Below are 11,801 nucleotides of genomic sequence, written 5' to 3' on the forward strand. Positions count from 1 at the left end.
GACTACGGCAGAACCCAAAGAACTGATAGCACTTCCATGATCAATCAGGATCACGGATTGCCAGAACTTTGTCAAATTCCACCATGCTGTCTCGCGATTGAGCAAACGCAAATTCTAGGGAAGCAACAAGAACCTCGGGTAACAGATTTCATCTGTCACCCGCATAAATAATTTTCAGCAATAGATCTCATCTACTACCTAATTATATTATGCAATACCCATACATCTCCATGTATTCTAGATCGAAACCTGCATCTACGCATAGCACGGCTCATGATGCCACTGAAGGGGAATGCGACAGAAAACAAAAAATTTCCGACCTATGCACCAGCCCAGGACCACTATGGAGACTGCATACATGGTTTGATCTTTTTCGTTACCGACTCGTAGCGCAGCGGGAAGTAGAGTCGATGACGATCGGCAGTGCAGATCCCCGAAGCTAGGATTTACAACCTCCCAACCGCGAGGATGTATACCCTCATCTGCTCCTCAGACAGCCCTCCGGGAGGCGGTCGAACAGCCCCCCGGACGGTGTCGCGGACAGCCCTTCGGGAGGACCTTCGAAACTCGAACGGTCACTCGGACAGCCCATTCGGGAGGACCTTCGAAACTCGGACGGTCACACGGACAGCCCTTCGGGAGGCACTCACGAACTAAGACCGAAACTACGATCTCTCTACAGAGTTGCACACATACGGTGTCATCTATCCGGCAGGGCTTCGCCGTCCAGAACTAGTTCCTGCCGGAACCCAGACAGCCTTACGGCTCTACGAAACACTTTTCGTGGGAGGGAGAGAAGAAGCCAGATAATGCATGGCATGTGTATGAGAGCAAGGGATGAGTGTGGAGGGCTGCCCCTCCACCTCTATTTATAGGAAATCCCAAGGGGGTAGGGTAGTTTCACAAAAAACCCAAAATGCACATGAATGAAGTCCTTCCACAAGGACCTAGGAGTGAAACCAAGGAACAAGAGGGTCCCCAAGGGGAGATACCCCATGTGGCCGGCCACACGCCCATGAGGGGCCCAAAAAATGGCTCCTATCCATCCATGTCATCCCCAAGATCTTTTGGAGCAAAGCCCCAAAAGGTGGCTTTCCATAAAGTAACCATAAAGCTGATTTTCACTATTCATGACGACATTTTTCAGCGTCTGATCGAACTGAAAATATTTATGTGGGCTAAGAACATTTCCAGTACCCACTAAAATGATTTTCAACGCATTCCGAAACAATTCCGGTTTTAGTGATTTTCATCTGCGAAACGCATCTGAAGTGGCTCCGGCAGCTCCGAAACATTTCCGGTTTTTATCTCAGAAAATTCCAAAAAGCTTCCAAAATGATTCTGGCATCCTCCAAGAATTATCAGGCATGTGCCGAAACCAATTTGACTTAATGGTGTATCCCGAAACAACTTTTCGGTATCATCGAAACTTATCCGATGACCTCTCTCTGCGGTACGATTCCGCTGTCCGAAACTTTTTCGGTGATTTTCTCTCAGACTCCCTGTCTAGTATTCAGCAGATAGATGACCCTTAAGCGTGTGACCCTATAGGTTCGGTGAAGTATAGACATGACCCGGAACCCCTTCCGATCAATGATCAACATCGGAGCCGTGGACACCCATATTGACCCCTATACCCACACGAATAAATATTCGAGTGAACCTCCAGTTGCCGTGTGCTATTCCTGTTGCTTCCCGATATGTTACAAATACCAGAGGTGAGACATGTTGGCATTCCCGTGGATCAACAACTTGTCCACTATGCTAGTTACCTCGTTACCGGTATTGTTCTCTTTTCTCGTTATCGTGTTCCGACATCCCCGTGATCAAATCACAAAGTGTCTGGCCAGACGATGATGGATACCGTAACACCGAGAGGGCCCAGAGATATCTCTCCATCGTCGGAGGAGCAAATCCCAATCTTGAGCTATCAAGTTACTTGACACACTTTTCCATGAACCCGTAAGCCGCCGTAATAGCCACCCATTTACGGATGACGTTTAACAAACCCCAAAGTTCATGAAGCAAGCATGAAGAAACTCGATACTCTCATGGTCTAAGGAATTATGCAAACGTTAACCATCTTTGTGTTATGTACCAATAAATTTGTGACGAATGAATCTCATAGCATAACATCAATTCGGGTCGATTCAACACAAATGTTCTCTTAACATTGTGCCCTCAAAGTTGCTGGCATAGACATGCCCATGACCAGGAAAACAGAATCATCATGCAACACTTGAGCTAGTCTTAGAGGCCAGACTAGGAATACCTCTTACCATTTATTATTCCACACGTGCATTTGAGTCTTCCTCCGAGCCTCGTGGATATTGCAGACTCGAGAATCATTGCAGTTATAGCATGGAACATAAACATAATTATGAACTCGGAGATAAATAATAGCATTTATTATTGCCTCTAGGGCATATCTCCTACAGACTCCCACTTGCACTAGAGTCAATAATCTAGCTTATGCTAATGCACTTCACACCTGTGGCACACCGGTGTAAATATGCTTCGCTTGTGGTATAGCCTGATGTCCAACGGATCTGAGGACTTTAGTTCCGTGTGTATCTTTGCATGTCCTCGCGTTTTCACGTTTTCACAAAATTCATATTTTGTGTGGACTTGGCTTTGTATGTATGTGAATCACAGGTCGAACCTGGATTCCTCAAACTGAGTTATGGAGCAACTACCTGCAGTAGTGTCCCATTGTCAAAAGCCATCTTGGAACTATACTAAGTTCATGAATGAACTATATGATTCAACATCTTCTTTGTCGCTTCTAAAGCGTCAACATCTTCTTACTCTTCTTTGCAGCATTTTCTTGTTTGTCACTGACATCTTCTTACTCTTCTACGACGTCTTGTGGGCCACAAATGCGTCCCAATGATCTCTTATCTTCTCAAATCGGCCGGTGAATTATGGAGTCTTGTCTTTGTCGACAAACATTGTTTTCAACTCATTCTTCCACCTCCTGAATAGATCTACCATGGCTCTATAACAGCTGGCTTCTCCAGATCATCCTCTGGCGGTAGGGTGAAATTTGCCTTCAGGGCGGTCCAAAGATCATCTTTCTGCCTATCGTTGACATAAGACACCCGAGGGTCTTCGTTCATAGGCTTATACCATTGGTGGATGCTGATCGGGATCATGTCCCTAACAAGAACCCCGCACTGAGCAGAAAATGCTTCCTTGGTCTGGATGGGTTCAATCGGTTGGCCATCATGCGCGATTGCTGTGATCGTGAACCTTTCAAGTTGGCGCAATCTTTTCTTCGGGCCTCGTCTCGTTACCGAAGTTTTGCTCGATCCGGAGGGCTAGAAAAGAAGAAAGAAGAGAGTTAATATGTGTACATACCAAAACAATTAATGTATCAATTAGCTAGCCAGCAAAGGCTTAATTAATATATACCTAGCCGGACTCCGTTGGGTCACCGAAGCCGTCATCACGGTCTCATTCTTCCACCGGCATTCGGTCACCGGAGCCATCATAATCATGTCCTTCCTCCTCCATTTTTCAGTCACCGTTGCCTGCTTCACCCTCTCCTTCCAGACCATCGGTGTCGTTGAGATAGTATGACACATCACCTTCGGCGAGGATTATGTCCCCCAACACCTGTTCTGCTTCCAAGTCTCGGTGCTCCATAGTTTCTGCAAATATTACAACATGGCAATTAATATACAAACATGACACGTGGATATATTAAGGAATCATATTAGTTGCCTCGATGCTTCTACAGTTTGGGGTGGCCTCGACAACGTTTCTAGGGTTCGGGGTGGCCTCGACAACAACGCTGCTTTAACTTTGTAAATTTGGGTGGCCTCGGCAACACTTCTAGGGTTTGGGCCGGACTCCCTCTCTCATGATTGTCAGACGTTCGGACCGACAAGGGATTTAATGAAATGGCGCCATTCTGGATGTGCAGAAAATGGTCCATATTTTTCCTGATCTCATCTACCCTTCTATATGTCACGTTGTCTAGTGTCAAAGAATTCAAGAAAGCCATGACTTCATCATTAGCCGGAAATGACAGGCGCATAATGGTACGAAGCTCTTCAAAGTTGTTTTGGAACGGAGTTCCTGATAGAATAATTCGCCTTTTGGTACGAATTTGAGCAAAGGCCTTCCAAATTGAAATTCGTACCAAAAGGCGAATTATTCTATCAGGAACTCCATTCCAAAACAACTTTGAAGAGCTTCGTAGCATCATACGCCTGTTACTTCTAGCTAATGATGAAGCCATGTTTTTCTTGAATACTTTGACAGGCAACGAGACAAATAGAAGAATATATACATATATATATATAGATGAGATCACAAAAAAATTGGATCAACTTGTGCACATCCATAATGGGGGCATTCTTGATAAATCTGGACCCTCAACCCCTGGACGACCCTTGACCCTCGACCCCTCGGCAACCCTCGACCCTCGACCCTCGACCGCTCGGTGATCCACGACCCTCGACCTCCTCATGTCACGTTTGTCTAGTGTCAAAGGATTCAACAAAACCATATCTTCATCATTAGGCGAAAGTAACATGCACATGATGGTACAAAGCTCTCCAAGGTTATTTTGGAACGGAGTCCCCGATAGGATAATTCTTTTTTGGTACAAAGTTCAGCAAGAGCCTTTCAGATATCGCTATTTGGAAGGCGTTTGCTGAAATTCGTACCAAAAGGCGAATTATCCTATTTGGGACTCCGTTCCAAAATAACTTTGGAGAACTTCGTACAATCATGCCCCGGTTACTTCCGGCTAATGATGAAGCCATGGATTTCTTCAATACTTTTACACAAGGCAACCTCATGACCCCTCCGCGATACATACATGGAAAAAATGTTATCGGGGAGGGGGTATATTATCCCTCCCCTCATGTCGAAGGTATCGGGGAGGGGGTATATCGACAATTACGACATACATACATGGAAAAAAATGTTATCGGGGAGGGGGTGTATCGACCGCCCCCCCTCATGTCAAAGTTATCGGGAGACCCGATAAAAAATAAGAAGAGGAAGAAGAAGAAAAAAAGAAGAAAAAAAGAGGAGAAGAAGAAGGAATAGAGGAGATGAACAAAAAAAGAAGAAAAAATGAGGAGAAGAAGAAGGAATAGAGGAGAAGAAGGAAAAATAGAATAATATTCCCTCTTCTTCTCTATTCCTTCTTCTCCTCTCTTTTTTCTTCTTCCTCTTTTTTTTCTCCTCTTCTTCCTGTCCTCTTCTTCTTCTCCTCCTTCTTCCTCTTCTTATTTTCCTTTTTCCCTCTCCTTGTTTTTCTTCTTCTTCCTTCTTCCTTCTTCCTGTTTTCTTCTTTTTCCTCATTTTCCTTTTTCCTCTCCACTAACCTAAAATGCACTAACAGTCCAACTAACCTAAAAATGCACTAAATCAACTAAACTAAAAGGCACTAACCTAAAATCGATATCTACTAACAACCTAAATAAAAAATTAATACATATATGAAAAAACATATATAAGCAAAAAAATGCTATGAACATTATATCCATGCATACATAGCCACATCCATTCATCATATAGCTACCACATACATATGTACATTATATATATGAAAAAATGCAATGAACAAAAAAATAATACACATTATATGAAAAAAACTCTGAACACAGCCAGGGCGGCGGCGGCTCACATCGGGGGCGGCCGGATGAAAGTTGGCATGGTATCATCATTTCACCCAGATAGAATGTGTTAAAAAGTTGAGAGGGTTTCGGCAAAAACTGGACGCACTTCATGTACAAAACTTATAATCTCTTTCGAAGTATCAGGGTTTCATACGGAAACTCATCTGTTACGAAGGGATTTCTGTTTTTTTAACTTATTTGAACTCCAGGCTTTTTCTGTGTTCAAAATGCACCTTTGAAAGCGACATCATCGATTTTCTACCCTTTTTGACTTCATTTTGTTATTTTTCATGCATTTACTGATTTTTTTGAGCTATATGACCCTGAAAATGAAAAGCACTAGAAATGAACTCTGAAAAGGTTGAAAGTTGGCACGGTATCATCATTTCACCCACATAGAATGTTCTAAAAAGTTGAGAGGGTTTCGGCAAAAACTGGATGCACTTCGTGTACAAAACGGACAATCTCTTTCGAAGTATCCAGGTTTTATACGGAAACTCGTCTATTACATAGGGATGTGAGTTTTTTGAACTTATTTGAACTCCAGACTTTTTGTGTGTTCAAACTGCTCCTTTCAAAGCCACAACATCAATTTTCAACCCTTTCTGACTTCATTTGTTACTTTTCGTGCATTTACCAATTTTTCTGAGCTATATGACCCTGAAAATGAAAAGCAGTACAAATGAACTCTGAAAAGGTTGAAAGTTGGCATGGTATCATCATTCACCCACATAGAAAGTGCTAAAAAGTTGAGAGTGTTATGGCAAAAACTGGATGCACTTCGTGTACAAAATGGACAATCTCTTTCGAAGTATTAGGGTTTCATACGGAAACTCGTCTGTTACAAAGGGATTTCATTTTTTTGAACTTATTTAAACTCCAGACTCTTTGTGTGTTCAAAATGCACCATTCAAAGCCACATCATCAATTTTTAACCCTTTCAGAGTTCATTTATTATTTTTCATGCATTTACTGATCTTTTTGAGCTATATGACCCTGAAAATGAAAAGCACTAGAAATGAACTCTGAAAAGGTTGAAAGTTGGCACGGTATCATCATTTTACCCACATAGAATGTGCTCAAAAGTTGAGAGGGTTACGGCAAAAACTGGATGCACTTCGTGTACAAAACGGACAATCTCTTTCAAAGTATCCAGGTTTTATACAGAAACTCGTCTGTTACATAGGGATTTCAGTTTTTTGAACTTATTTGAAGTCCAGAATTTTTGTGTGTTCAAAATGCACCTTTTAAAGCCACATCATCAATTTTCAACCCTTTCTGACTTCATTTGTTACTTTTCATGCATTTACTAATTTTTCTGAGCTATATGACCCTGAAAATGAAAAGCAATACAAATGAACTCTGAAAAGGTTGACAGTTGGCATGGTATCATTATTTCACGCACATAGAATGTGCTAAAAATTTGAGAGGGTTACGGCAAAAACTAGATGCAGTTCGTGTACAAAACGGATAATCTCTTTCGAAGTATCAGGGTTTCATACGGAAACTCGTCTATTACAGAGGTTGACAGTTGAACTTTTTTGAACTTCAGACTTTTTGTGTGTTCAAAATGCATGATTCAAGGCCATATCATAAAATTTCAACCCTTTCTGACTTCATTTGTAATTTTTCATGCATTTACTTATTTTATGAGCTATATGACCCCGTAAATGAAAATACTACCAATGAAGTCTGAAAAGGTTGAAACTTGACATGGTATCATCATTTCAGCCACATAGAATGTGCTAAAAAGTTGAGAGGGTTACGGCAAAAACTGGATGCACTTCGTAGACAAAACGGACAATCTCTTTCGAAGTATCCCGGTTTTATACGGAAACTCGTCTGTTACATAGGGATTTCATTTTTTTAACTTATTTGAACTCCAGACTTTGTGTGTGTTCAAAATGCACCATTCAATGCCACATCATCAATTTTCAACCCTTTCTGACTTCATTTGTTACTTTTCATGCATTTACTTATTTTTTTAGCTATATGACCTTGAAATGAAAAGCACTACTAATGAACTCTAAAAAGGTTGACAGTTGGCATGGTATCATCATTTCACCCACATAGAATGTACAAAACGGACAATCTCCTTCGAAGTACTAGGGTTTCATACGGAAACTCGTGTGTTACAAAGGGATTTCATTTTTTGAACTTATTTTAACTCCAGATTTTTGTGTGTTCAAAATGCACCATTCAAAGCCACATCATCTATTTTTAACCCTTTTTCTCTTCATTTGTTATTTTTCATGCATTTATTGATTTTTTGAGCTATATGACCCTGAAAATAAAAAGCACTACAAATGAACTCTGAAAAGGTTGAAAGTTGGCATGGTATCATCATTTTCACCCACATAGAATGTGCTAAAAAGTTGAGAGGGCTTCGGCAAAAAATGGATGCACTTCGTGTACAAAACGGATAATCTCTTTCGAAGTATCATGGCTTCATACGGAAACTCGTCTTTTACAAAGGGATTTCATTTTTTGAAGTTATTTGAACTCCAGACATTTTGTGTGTTCAAAATGCACCATTCAAAGCCACATCATAAATTTTTAACCCTTTCTGACTTCATTTCTTATTTTTCATGCATTTGCTGATTTTATTTAGCTATATGACCCTCAAAATGAAAAGCACTACAAATGAACTGTGAAAATCTTGAAACTTGGCATGGTATCATCATTTTACCCACATAGAATGTGCTAAAAGTTGAGAGGGTTACGGCAAAAAATGGATGCACTTCGTGTACAAAACGGACAATCTCTTTCGAAGTATCAGGGTTTCATACGGAAACGCGTTTGTTACAAAGGGATTACATCTTTTTAACTTATTTGAACTCCAGACTTTTTGTGTGTTCAAAATTTACCATTCAAAGCCACATCATCAATTTTCAACCCTTTCTGACTTCATTTGTTATTTTTCATGCATTTACTAATTTTTTGAGCTATATGACCCAGAAAATGAAAAGCACTAGAAATGAACTCTGAAAAGGTTGAAAGTTGGCACGGTATCATCATTTCACCCACATAGAATGTGCAAAAAATTTGAGAGGGTTACGGCAAAAACTGGATGCACTTCGTGTACAAAACGGACAATTTCTTTCGAAGTATCCGGGTTTTATACGGAAACGCGTCTGTTACATAGGGATTTCAGTTTTTTTAACTTATTTGAACTGCAGACTTTTTGTGTGTTCAAAATGCACCTTTCAAAGTCACATCATCAATTTTCAAACCTTTCTGACTTCATTTGTTGCGTTTCATGCATTTACTAATTTTTTTTGAGATATATGACACTGAAAATGAAAAGCAATACAAATGAACTCTAAAAAGGTTGAAAGGTGGCATGGTATCATCATTTCAACCACATAGAATGTGCTAAAAACTTGAGAGGGTTACGGCAAAAACTAGATGCAGTTCGTGTACAAAACGGATAATCTCTTTCGAAGTATCAGGGTTTCATACGGAAACTCGTCTTTTACAAAGGGATTTCATTTTTTTGAAGTTATTTGAACTCCAGACATTTTGTGTGTTCAAAATGCACCATTCAAAGCCACATCATAAATTTTTAACCCTTTCTGACTTCATTTCTTATTTTTCATGCATTTACTGATTTTATTTAGCTATATGACCCTCAAAATGAAAAGCACTACAAATGAACTGTGAAAATGTTGAAAGTTGGCATGGTATCATCATTTTACCCACATAGAATGTGCTAAAAATTTGAGAGGGTTACGGCAAAAACTGGATGCACTTCGTGTACAAAACGGACAATCTCTTTCGAAGTATCCGGGTTTCATACGGAAACGCGTTTGTTACAAAGGGATTTCAGTTTTTTTAACTTATTTGAACTCCAGACATTTTGTGTGTTCAAAATGCACCATTCAAAGCCACATCATAAATTTTCAACCCTTTCTGACTTCATTTGTTACTTTCCATGCATTTACTAATTTTTCTGAGCTATATGACCCTGAAAATGGAATGAAATACAAATGAACTCTAAAAAGGTTGAAAGTTGGATGGTATCATCATTTCACCCACATAGGATGTGCTAAAAAGTTGAGAGGGTTACGGTAAAAACTAGATGCACTTCGTGTACAAAACGGACAATCTCTTTCGAAGTATCAGCGTTTCATACGGAAACTCTTCTGTTACAAAGGGATGTCATTTTTTTGAACTTATTTAAACTCCAGGCTCTTTGTGTGTTCAAAATGCACCATTCAAAGCCACATCATCAATTTTTAACCCTTCCTGACTTCATTTATTATTTTTCATGCATTTACTGATTTTTCTGAGCTATATGACCCTGAAAATGAAAAGCACTATAAATGAACTCTGAAAAGGCTGAAAGTTGCCACGGTATCATCATTTCACCCACATAGAATGTGCTAAATAGTTGAAAGGGTTACGGCAAAAACTGGATGCACTTCGTGTACAAAACGGACAATCTCTTTCGAAGTATCCAGGTTTTATACAGAAACTCGTCTGTTACATAGGGATTTCAGTTTTTTGAACTTATTTGAACTCCAGAATTTTTGTGTGTTCAAAATGCACCTTTTAAATCCACATCATCAATTTTCAACCCTTTCTGACTTCATTTGTTACTTTTCATGCATTTACTAATTTTTCTGAGCTATATGACCCTGAAAATGAAAAGCAATACAAATGAACTCTGAAAAGGTTGACAGTTGGCATGGTGTCATCATTTCACGCACATAGAATGTGCTAAAAATTTGAGAGGGTTACGGCAAAAACTAGATGCAGTTCGTGTACAAAACGGATAATCTCTTTTGAAGTATCAGGATTTCATACGGAAACTCGTCTATTACAAAGGGATTTCATTTTTTTGAACTTATTTGAACTCCAGACTTTTTGTGTGTTCAAAATGCATGATTCAAAGCCACATCATAAAATTTCAACCCTTTCTGACTTCATTTGTAATTTTTCATGCATTTACTTATTTTATGAGCTATATGACCCTGAAAATGAAAACACTACCAATGAAGTCTGCAAAGGTTGAAACTTGGCATGGTATCATCATTTCAGCCACATAGAATGTGCTAAAAAGTTGAGAGGGTTACGGCAAAAACTGGATGCACTTCGTGTACAAAACGGACAATCTCTTTCGAAGTATCCCGGTTTTATACGGAAACTCGTCTGTTACATAGGGATTTCATTTTTTTAACTTATTTGAACTCCAGACTTTGTGTGTGTTCAAAATGCACCATTCAAAGCCACATCATCATTTTTCAACCCTTTCTGACTTCATTTGTTACATTTCATGCATTTACTTATTTTTTTTAGCTATATGACCTTGGAAATGAAAATCACTACAAATGAATTCTAAAAAGGTTGAAAGTTGGCATGGTATCATCATTTCACCCACATAGAATGTGCTGAAAAGTTGAGAGGGCTATGGCAAAAACTGGATGCACTTCGTGTACAAAACGGACAATCTCTTTCGACGTATTAGGGTTTCATACGAAAACTCGTCTATTACAAATGGATTTCAATTTTTGAACTTACTTGAACTCCAGACTTTTTGTTTGTTCAAAATGCACCATTCAAAGCCACATCATCAATTTTCAAACCTTTCTGACTTCATTTGTTATTTTTCATGCATTACTGATTTTTTTGAGCTATATGACCCTGAAAATGAAAAGCTATACAAATGAACTCTGAAAAGGTTGAAAGTTGGCATGGTATCATCATTTCACCCACATAGCACGTGCTAAAAAGTTGAGAGGGTTACGGCAAAAACTGGATGCACTTCGTGTACAAAACGGACAATCTCCTTCGAAGTACCAGGGTTTCATACGGAAACTCGTGTGTTACAAAGGGATTTCATTTTTTGAACTTATTTTAACTCCAAATTTTTGTCTGTTCAAAATGCACCATTCAAAGCCACATCATCTATTTTCGACCCTTTTTGTCTTCATTTGTTATTTTTATGCATTTATTGATTTTTTTGAGATATATGACCCTGAAAATAAAAAGCACTACAAATGAACTCTGAAAAGGTTGAAAGTTGGCATGGTATCATCATTTTCACCCACATAGAATGTGCTAAAAAGTTGAGAGGGTTTCGGCAAAAACAGGATGCACTTCGTGTACAAAACGGATAATCTCTTTCGAAGTATCAGGGTTTCATACGGAAACTCGTCT

Source organism: Triticum aestivum, unplaced genomic scaffold (genome assembly GCF_018294505.1).
Source record: "Triticum aestivum cultivar Chinese Spring unplaced genomic scaffold, IWGSC CS RefSeq v2.1 scaffold129602, whole genome shotgun sequence".
Classification (NCBI taxonomy): Eukaryota; Viridiplantae; Streptophyta; class Magnoliopsida; order Poales; family Poaceae; genus Triticum; species Triticum aestivum.